This window comes from Giraffa tippelskirchi, chromosome 1, assembly GCF_054371585.1.
Source record: "Giraffa tippelskirchi isolate mGirTip1 chromosome 1, T2T-mGirTip1v1.2.pri, whole genome shotgun sequence".
Taxonomy (NCBI): domain Eukaryota; kingdom Metazoa; phylum Chordata; class Mammalia; order Artiodactyla; family Giraffidae; genus Giraffa; species Giraffa tippelskirchi.
The window spans coordinates 88,680,323-88,687,330 of NC_137275.1; the positions used below are offsets into that span (position 1 = coordinate 88,680,323).

The following is a 7,008-nucleotide window of genomic DNA, read 5'->3' on the forward strand; positions in this document are numbered from 1 at the left end:
GCTCTACAAGTGTGTCAAGTTTTAACACACAAGATATAAGAGAAATAAAAATATTGCCTATATAGGTTATGGCACAATCATTTGAAGCTTTGATAGCCATTTCTTCCACACATTTATTGAAATAAAGGATATATTATAAAAAGACTAAAACAAAACCTTACGGGCAGGTTTCAAATCTAAGATATGAACATCTCTGTGAACCAGAAACTAAATAGAGACAGAATTATACTTGGGTCTTGAAGCTACAGGCCTGCTGATATCTGTGTCCAGAAGCAAATAATGAACTGCCACAGTTTAACTGTTGTGAGTTACAATCAACCAATTTTCTCTGTGTGATTTAAATAGGGCCATGTTTAATGTTTTCATTCAAAGACTAGGGTTCTGCTTTCTCCATACATGCAAAGAATCTGAAAGAATAGATTTGACCATGAGTAAGGGCTCTACCTTTGTCAAAATCTGTGACCTTAGAAAGACACCAGGGTACCAGGAAAAGAGTCAGTCACCTACTGGTTCTATAATTGGATCTGCCAAAGCCCTGTGGGACAGTAACACCCAGGTGTAATTATTGGAGCCGTTTCTCACTCAGGAAACTAGATACCCAGAAAGAGATAATCACAAAACCTTTGGATAAAGTTGGTTATTAAGGAAGGGAGTGATGAAAGCTATCTTTTGCCCAAAATGAGCCTGCAATATACATTTCCACAAAAAAAATGAGGCCCTGCTTCTTCAGGCGGTCAATAAGATCAATACTCTGAATAGTTACTTATTCCCTATACAATTTATTTTATGCAAAGTATCTCAATGACGTTAGGTATTTTGAGAATGTTTAGACAGATAAACATAAAAATTATTTTTATAATGTTATAAAACAAAATCAGGCATAAATGGGGAAAGGTCAGGTGTGTGTAAAATAATTAGGAATCTTAGATATAAAAATACAGTCACTTAAACGAAAAGTGAGCTGGTGAATATACTGTACAATAAATGCAGTCGGGGCAGATTATTGAACTAAGAATATTCAGTAATGGGAGGTACAAACTACTGAGTATAATAAGATAGGCTCAAGGATGTAGGCTTCCTTGGTGGCTCAGATGGTAAAGCGTCTGCCTGCAATGCAGGAGACCCAGGTTCGATCCCTGGGCCGGGAAGATCCCCTGGAGAAGTAAATGGCAACCCACTCCAGTACTCTTGCCTGGAAAATTCCACGGACAGAGGAGTCTTGTAGGCTACAGTCCATGGGGTTGCAAAGAGTCAGATATGACTGAGCGACTTCACTTCAAGGATGTATTGTACAGCACAGGGAATACAGTTGATAATTGCATAATAATTGTAAATGGAAAGTTACCTTTGAAAATTGTATAAAAATAAAATATAATGGAAAAATTTATACACAATATGGCACAGAGAATGAAAAAAATGTAATTAAGAGACCTAGGAAGATTGAGAGATTTCAAAATCCATTTAAAATATCAGCAAGAGAATGTACTGACATTTGACATAATTTTCCAGATTTTTAGATAGTAATTACTTTTTAGATTGAAAATGTGCCCTGAAAACAAAGTCAGTTTAATTAATAAAATACAAATGAATGTCCATGCAGTGGAGTGAAATGTTCTGTCATCAAAAATAAACTATTTTACTATCTATAAAAAAGATTATTTTATAATAAAAAATATATATGACTGATAGAAAGCAACTTCTCATTAATAATAATAGAGGGCAGAAAACAATGGTACAATATTTTAAAATTCAAAGGCAGGTTGGGAGTGAAGCTATGAAAGCAAAATGAAGATATTTTTAAATATATAGACATTTATAACACAGAGACCTTCACTAAAAACTATTAAAAGAGAAAAAAATGAATATAGGGATATGCAATTGGACTACAAAAATATAGTGTATACAGAAATAGACAAAATATTTTGGTAAATAGAATTAAATATTCAATAAACCAATATTAACATTTTAATGGATTATTTTTAAAATGTTAAAATTAAAATTGGGAAAGAGGGCATTCCTTAAATTATTGCTTTCATTTATCATTGTAATTAAATTATAAACAAAGCAATAGTACAAGAAGATTCACATAGAGAAACTGGAAAAATGAGAAAAGTTTCTTTTTAATAACAGAAAATATTATCATTTATACCAAAACTGTAAGAGAAGATAGAAACTTCAATCAATGAAACTGTTTATTTCTTGTCTTGATATACAAAATCAAGAGCATTCTAGATCAATAAAAACCATGTAATGAGTGCAATAAAAGTAGATCGTTTTAGTCATAGTAGAAGTCAACATTATAATGTACTTAGATATAAAAATGAAGTAAACTAATCTATAAACAAAACAACACAGAAAAAATATTAGATGCATTGGTATATTATATTAGTGGCTGATGCTTTGCGCCTTCCTATTTCATATTCTTTGCCAGGTAACTTTGTGGTTCCCTCTTTTAAAAGAATAGTGTCCACTTTCATACCTGTTTGATTCTCAGGTTGGCCAGGAGACTTGCTTTGGTGATTTGGATGAGGCAGAAATGATAGTATGCTAGTCCTAAACCCATGATTTTAGAGGATTTGCATATGTTTGGTATTCTTTTGAATGTATCCTTTTGTTATTGGAAGAATATGACTAGGCTAGCTTGTTGGTTCCTGGAAGGAGGATAAGGTACATGTCAAGCAGATGCTCCAACTAACAGAATCCCAGCTGTGCATTATATAAATATACAATAATTTGCTTATCTTTTCATTGTTGATAGACATTTGGGTATGTTCATTTCCTACCTGCTACTCTGGGGACCATGTTTTTCACTATTAGGACTGCAGGCTCTATGAACTTTTGTGTACAAGTTTTCCTGTGGATGTATTTTCAAAGGTATCTCATTTGGATTTTAATTATCTCATTTGGATTTTAACTTAAGTCTCATCCATTTTTTTTTTTTCTTCCCTCTCAATACACTATGTGTAACCAGTTGCCACTAGGATTTCTCACTGAGTCTATTCCCCTAATGATAACATTAACTCAAATTATTTCTGTTTTTGGATTGAAATTGGATGAAATCATAGCACTTTACATTTTTATTCAACTCTAAATCATTGATCCAGGTGGCATACCATTTTAATTGTCTTTACATATGGTGTTTAAATTAAACCTCACCAAGAAAACCAAAAATCTTATAACGTACATAGTAATGGCTACTGTGCAAATGTAGACGACTTTCAGAGGTTAAGTGACTTGCTCAGTTCACAGAGCTCTTCAGTAACTGAGGTAGGATTTATACAAAGGATTCTAATTCCAAGTCTTCACTCTTTAACAATTTAAAAGGAAGCTTCCATGTCAAGCATATCTAATTAAAAATGCCTCTTCTGCCATTCAGTAGACATAGGACCCTGAACAAAATAGATAATGTATTTATTAAGTCACAGTTTCCACTCCTGCAAAAGAGACAGTAACATTATTAGCCTTCAGGGTTATTTTTCAGGATTAAATAAAATAACATTAACGGAAGTGGCTAGTAGTTTATTTTTTTTTCTGGCACACTTTAGGCACTTGATTAAAATACTGTTGTATTGAAAATCTGTTTCTCAAGTCTACTTTCCCCTTTTTTGCTCTTAACTCTGGAAGCCTGATATCTCTTAAAGAACCAAAACTGAAACCAAAATTCAACCAACCAAACAAACAAACAAAAACACACTACTTGAGTTCAGTTCAGTTCAGTTCAGTCGCTCAGTCGTGTCTGACTCTTTGCGACCCCATGAATTGCAGCACACTAGGCCTCTCTGTCTATCACCAACTCCCGGAGTCTACCCAAACTCATGTCCATCGAGTTGGTGATGCCATCCAACCATCTCATCCTCTGTCGTCCCCTTCTCCTCCCGCCCCCAATCCTACCCAGCATTAGGGTCTTTTCCAATGAGTCAACCCTTCGCATGAGGTGGCCAAAGTATTGGAGTTTCAGCTTTAACATCAGACCTTCCAATGAACAGCCAGGATTGATCTCTTTTAGTATGGATTGATTGGATCTCCCTGCAGTCCAAGGGACTCTCAAGAGTCTTCTCCAACACCACAGTTCAAAAGCATCAATTCTTCGGCGCTCAGCTTTCTTCACCATCCAACTCTGTACTTGAGTTAGGGATGTTGTAAATCTTTAGGAGATCGGATGGAGACAGGCAAGTGAGCCTGGATATTTGTTCCATTCCCTTGTTTCTCCTGGTGGAGCTATCACTATCCTTCGAAGTAGCTCCTTAGTGATTTTCTCCTCTGCTCCAGGAACCTCTTAGGAAATTCTTGGTGCCCTGGGTTCCTGCACCATCCCCATCAGTTTCCATTCATATTCACTCATTTGTAATTAGCCCCTTTGAGGCTTCCACCTGTTTCCTATTAGGCTCAAAACTGACATTTTTGATTTTCATTTTCTTAAATTACATTCCTTTCATGTTTCAAAGTTTTGAATAAACTTATGTCATGACAATTAATTTAATATTCAGATACCTTACTTGTAAAATTAGAAGTGGTTAAAATTCTAGTTACTAGAATTATTGTGATGACAAAAGATAATGCATGCAAAATATGTTTTCCTATTTAAAAATTAAATTAGTTTCATCTTTTTAGTAAGTCTAACATGTCTTATTAATGATTTATAATTTTGCATATTTATGTGTGCAGCTTACACATGTCTGTATATATATACATATATATATATATACACAGATATTTTTATACATACATGCTTGTATGCATATTCTGATCTAACTATTGAAAGAGAAAGAGAGGACATGAGAGAATTCCTTGCAGACTCCTAATAACTATCTTTAATCAAATTGTTCAGTGCAGTAGTTAACTTTGGAAATTAGTCATTACTTCTATTCTTAATCAGATAAGAAAAACAAATGCAAGAAAATCACATCATTCCTATATCCTTATTTCAGCTTGAAACCATGGAAAATACTGATTTATTTTTTAAAAAAATGAATTAGCCTAGTGTCTTCAAGCTACCACTGAAGTAATACAAATTAGTTGTACACTTTTGGCTTTTATTTGATATTATAAAATATTGTCAACTTATCCTTTATCATTAAAACATGCTAGAGAACTCTATTATTATGATACATTAGAAGTGACTCCCTTGTTTTCTTTCTTTTTGGTGAAACATTCAATCAATTGCCATGGTAAAAGTTTGCTGTCATTTGTAAGAGATGAGCGCCCTCTTCTGGCTCTCTAATAAAACTGTTGCTCAAATCCTGGTACCTCCAGCTGATTCCTTTTCTCTTTACATTCTAATGTTTCCATTTGCAATCAGAGGTATTTGATGAAATTTTGTGCATTTTGCTCTGTTTTATTCTTTTCCACAGCAGTATAATAAATAGACACAACTTCTGAACAATTTCCACTTTTTGTTCTGAATCTTATTAATTTTTCTCTAGGGCACAGTATAAAAGATTGTCTTTTTAATGTTTTTATTCTTCAGGTTAGGGAAACATGTTTCAAGTATTAGATTCTGAGCAAGAATCTAATACTTTCTTTCGACTAGTTTGACAGGGAAAAAAATACAGAAGATGGCAAGGAAGGGAATTTGCTAAATTTAGCAACTTAGGGTAGTTTCCCTTACTTGGATGATATTATAAGAGACTATTAAGAACTTGCCTTCCCTCTATCTCTGTGGCACACACACACACACACACACACACACACACACACACACAATTGGATGCTTATTTATTTTTGACCACTGATTTGTTCACCTATTTAACTCTGTATGTTTTTTGTCCATGATAACCCTGAGTACAAATTCCTCCTTTGGCAATTAAAGAAAAATGGAAAAACACAAACAAAAAGCAAAGAAAAACACAGGTTGAGATAACTGTATTGTTAAAAATAAGGAAACGTTTATGTATCTTGTCATTTCTAGAATAGCCACAGACTCTTCAGTCTTTGGAGCTGATCAACAGTTAAGAATCACAGCCAGTTTTGACATGATCAGTATGTGCTGTCAAAACATTGCCAAGTAGGAGTCAGGAATTACAATTTCAGCCAGATAGCTTTTGAAGACTAGCAGTCCACATGGGAGGCTCACTTTATTTTAATGTTTAATTAGCAGGTCAAGCCAGAAACAAATGTAATTTGTACCTTTTGCTCTTAGAACCCAGAATTTAGATTGTTAAATCAGTAGTGCCTGTTTCTATGCAAGTGAAGGTACCTTACAATTCAGTATAGAAAATGGTGTCACATTAGTTCTGTCCAACAGAATTATCACATGTAACAAAGCATCAGATAGTTGTTCATTTTTACTTTTCTCATTGTTCATATAAACAAAATACTAGTGCTAGCCAAACCTATATAGGCAAGATAGGAGAGAGAGATTTATCCGCTGTAGAATTTTAGGCAATATTGGATAAAAATTCAATTTTTAAAAGAATTTATTCTTTTTTTTTTTTTACTGAAGGATAATTGCTTTACAGGATTTTGTTGTTTTCTGTAAAATCTCAACATGAATCAGCCATGGGTATACATATATTCCCTCCCTTTTGAACCTCCCTCCCATCTCCCTCCCCACCCCACCCCTCTCAGTTGATACAGAGCCCCTGTTTGAGTTTCCTGAGCCATACGGCAAATTCCCATTGGCTATCTATTTCACATTTGGTAATGTAAACTTCCATGTTACTCTTTCCATATTTCTCACCCTCTCCTCCCCTCTCACCATGTCCATAAGTCTATTTTCTATGTTTCTTTCTCCATTGCTGCCCTGTAAATAAATTCATTACCATTTTTCTAGATTCCATAAAAATGCATTAGAATATGATATTTATTTTTCTCTTTCTGACTTACTTCACTTTGTATAATAGGTTCTAGGTTCATCCATCTCTTTAGAACTGACTCAAATGCGCTCCTCTTTATTACTGAGAAATATTTCATTGTGTATATGTACCACAACTTCTTTATCCATTCATCTTTCGATTCATCTGTCAATTAAAAATTCAATTTTTAATTGCAAAATAAAGAAGGACACTT

General features: G+C 34.0%; 1 non-coding gene across 1 annotated transcript; it reads left to right on the plus strand.

Moving 5' to 3' along the window:
- The first annotated feature begins 1,076 nt into the window (after positions 1-1,076).
- Positions 1,077-1,148, plus strand: TRNAC-GCA (transfer RNA cysteine (anticodon GCA)). The gene has a single exon. It is a non-coding gene; the product is annotated as a tRNA-Cys (tRNA).
- The last annotated feature ends 5,860 nt before the right edge of the window (positions 1,149-7,008 follow it).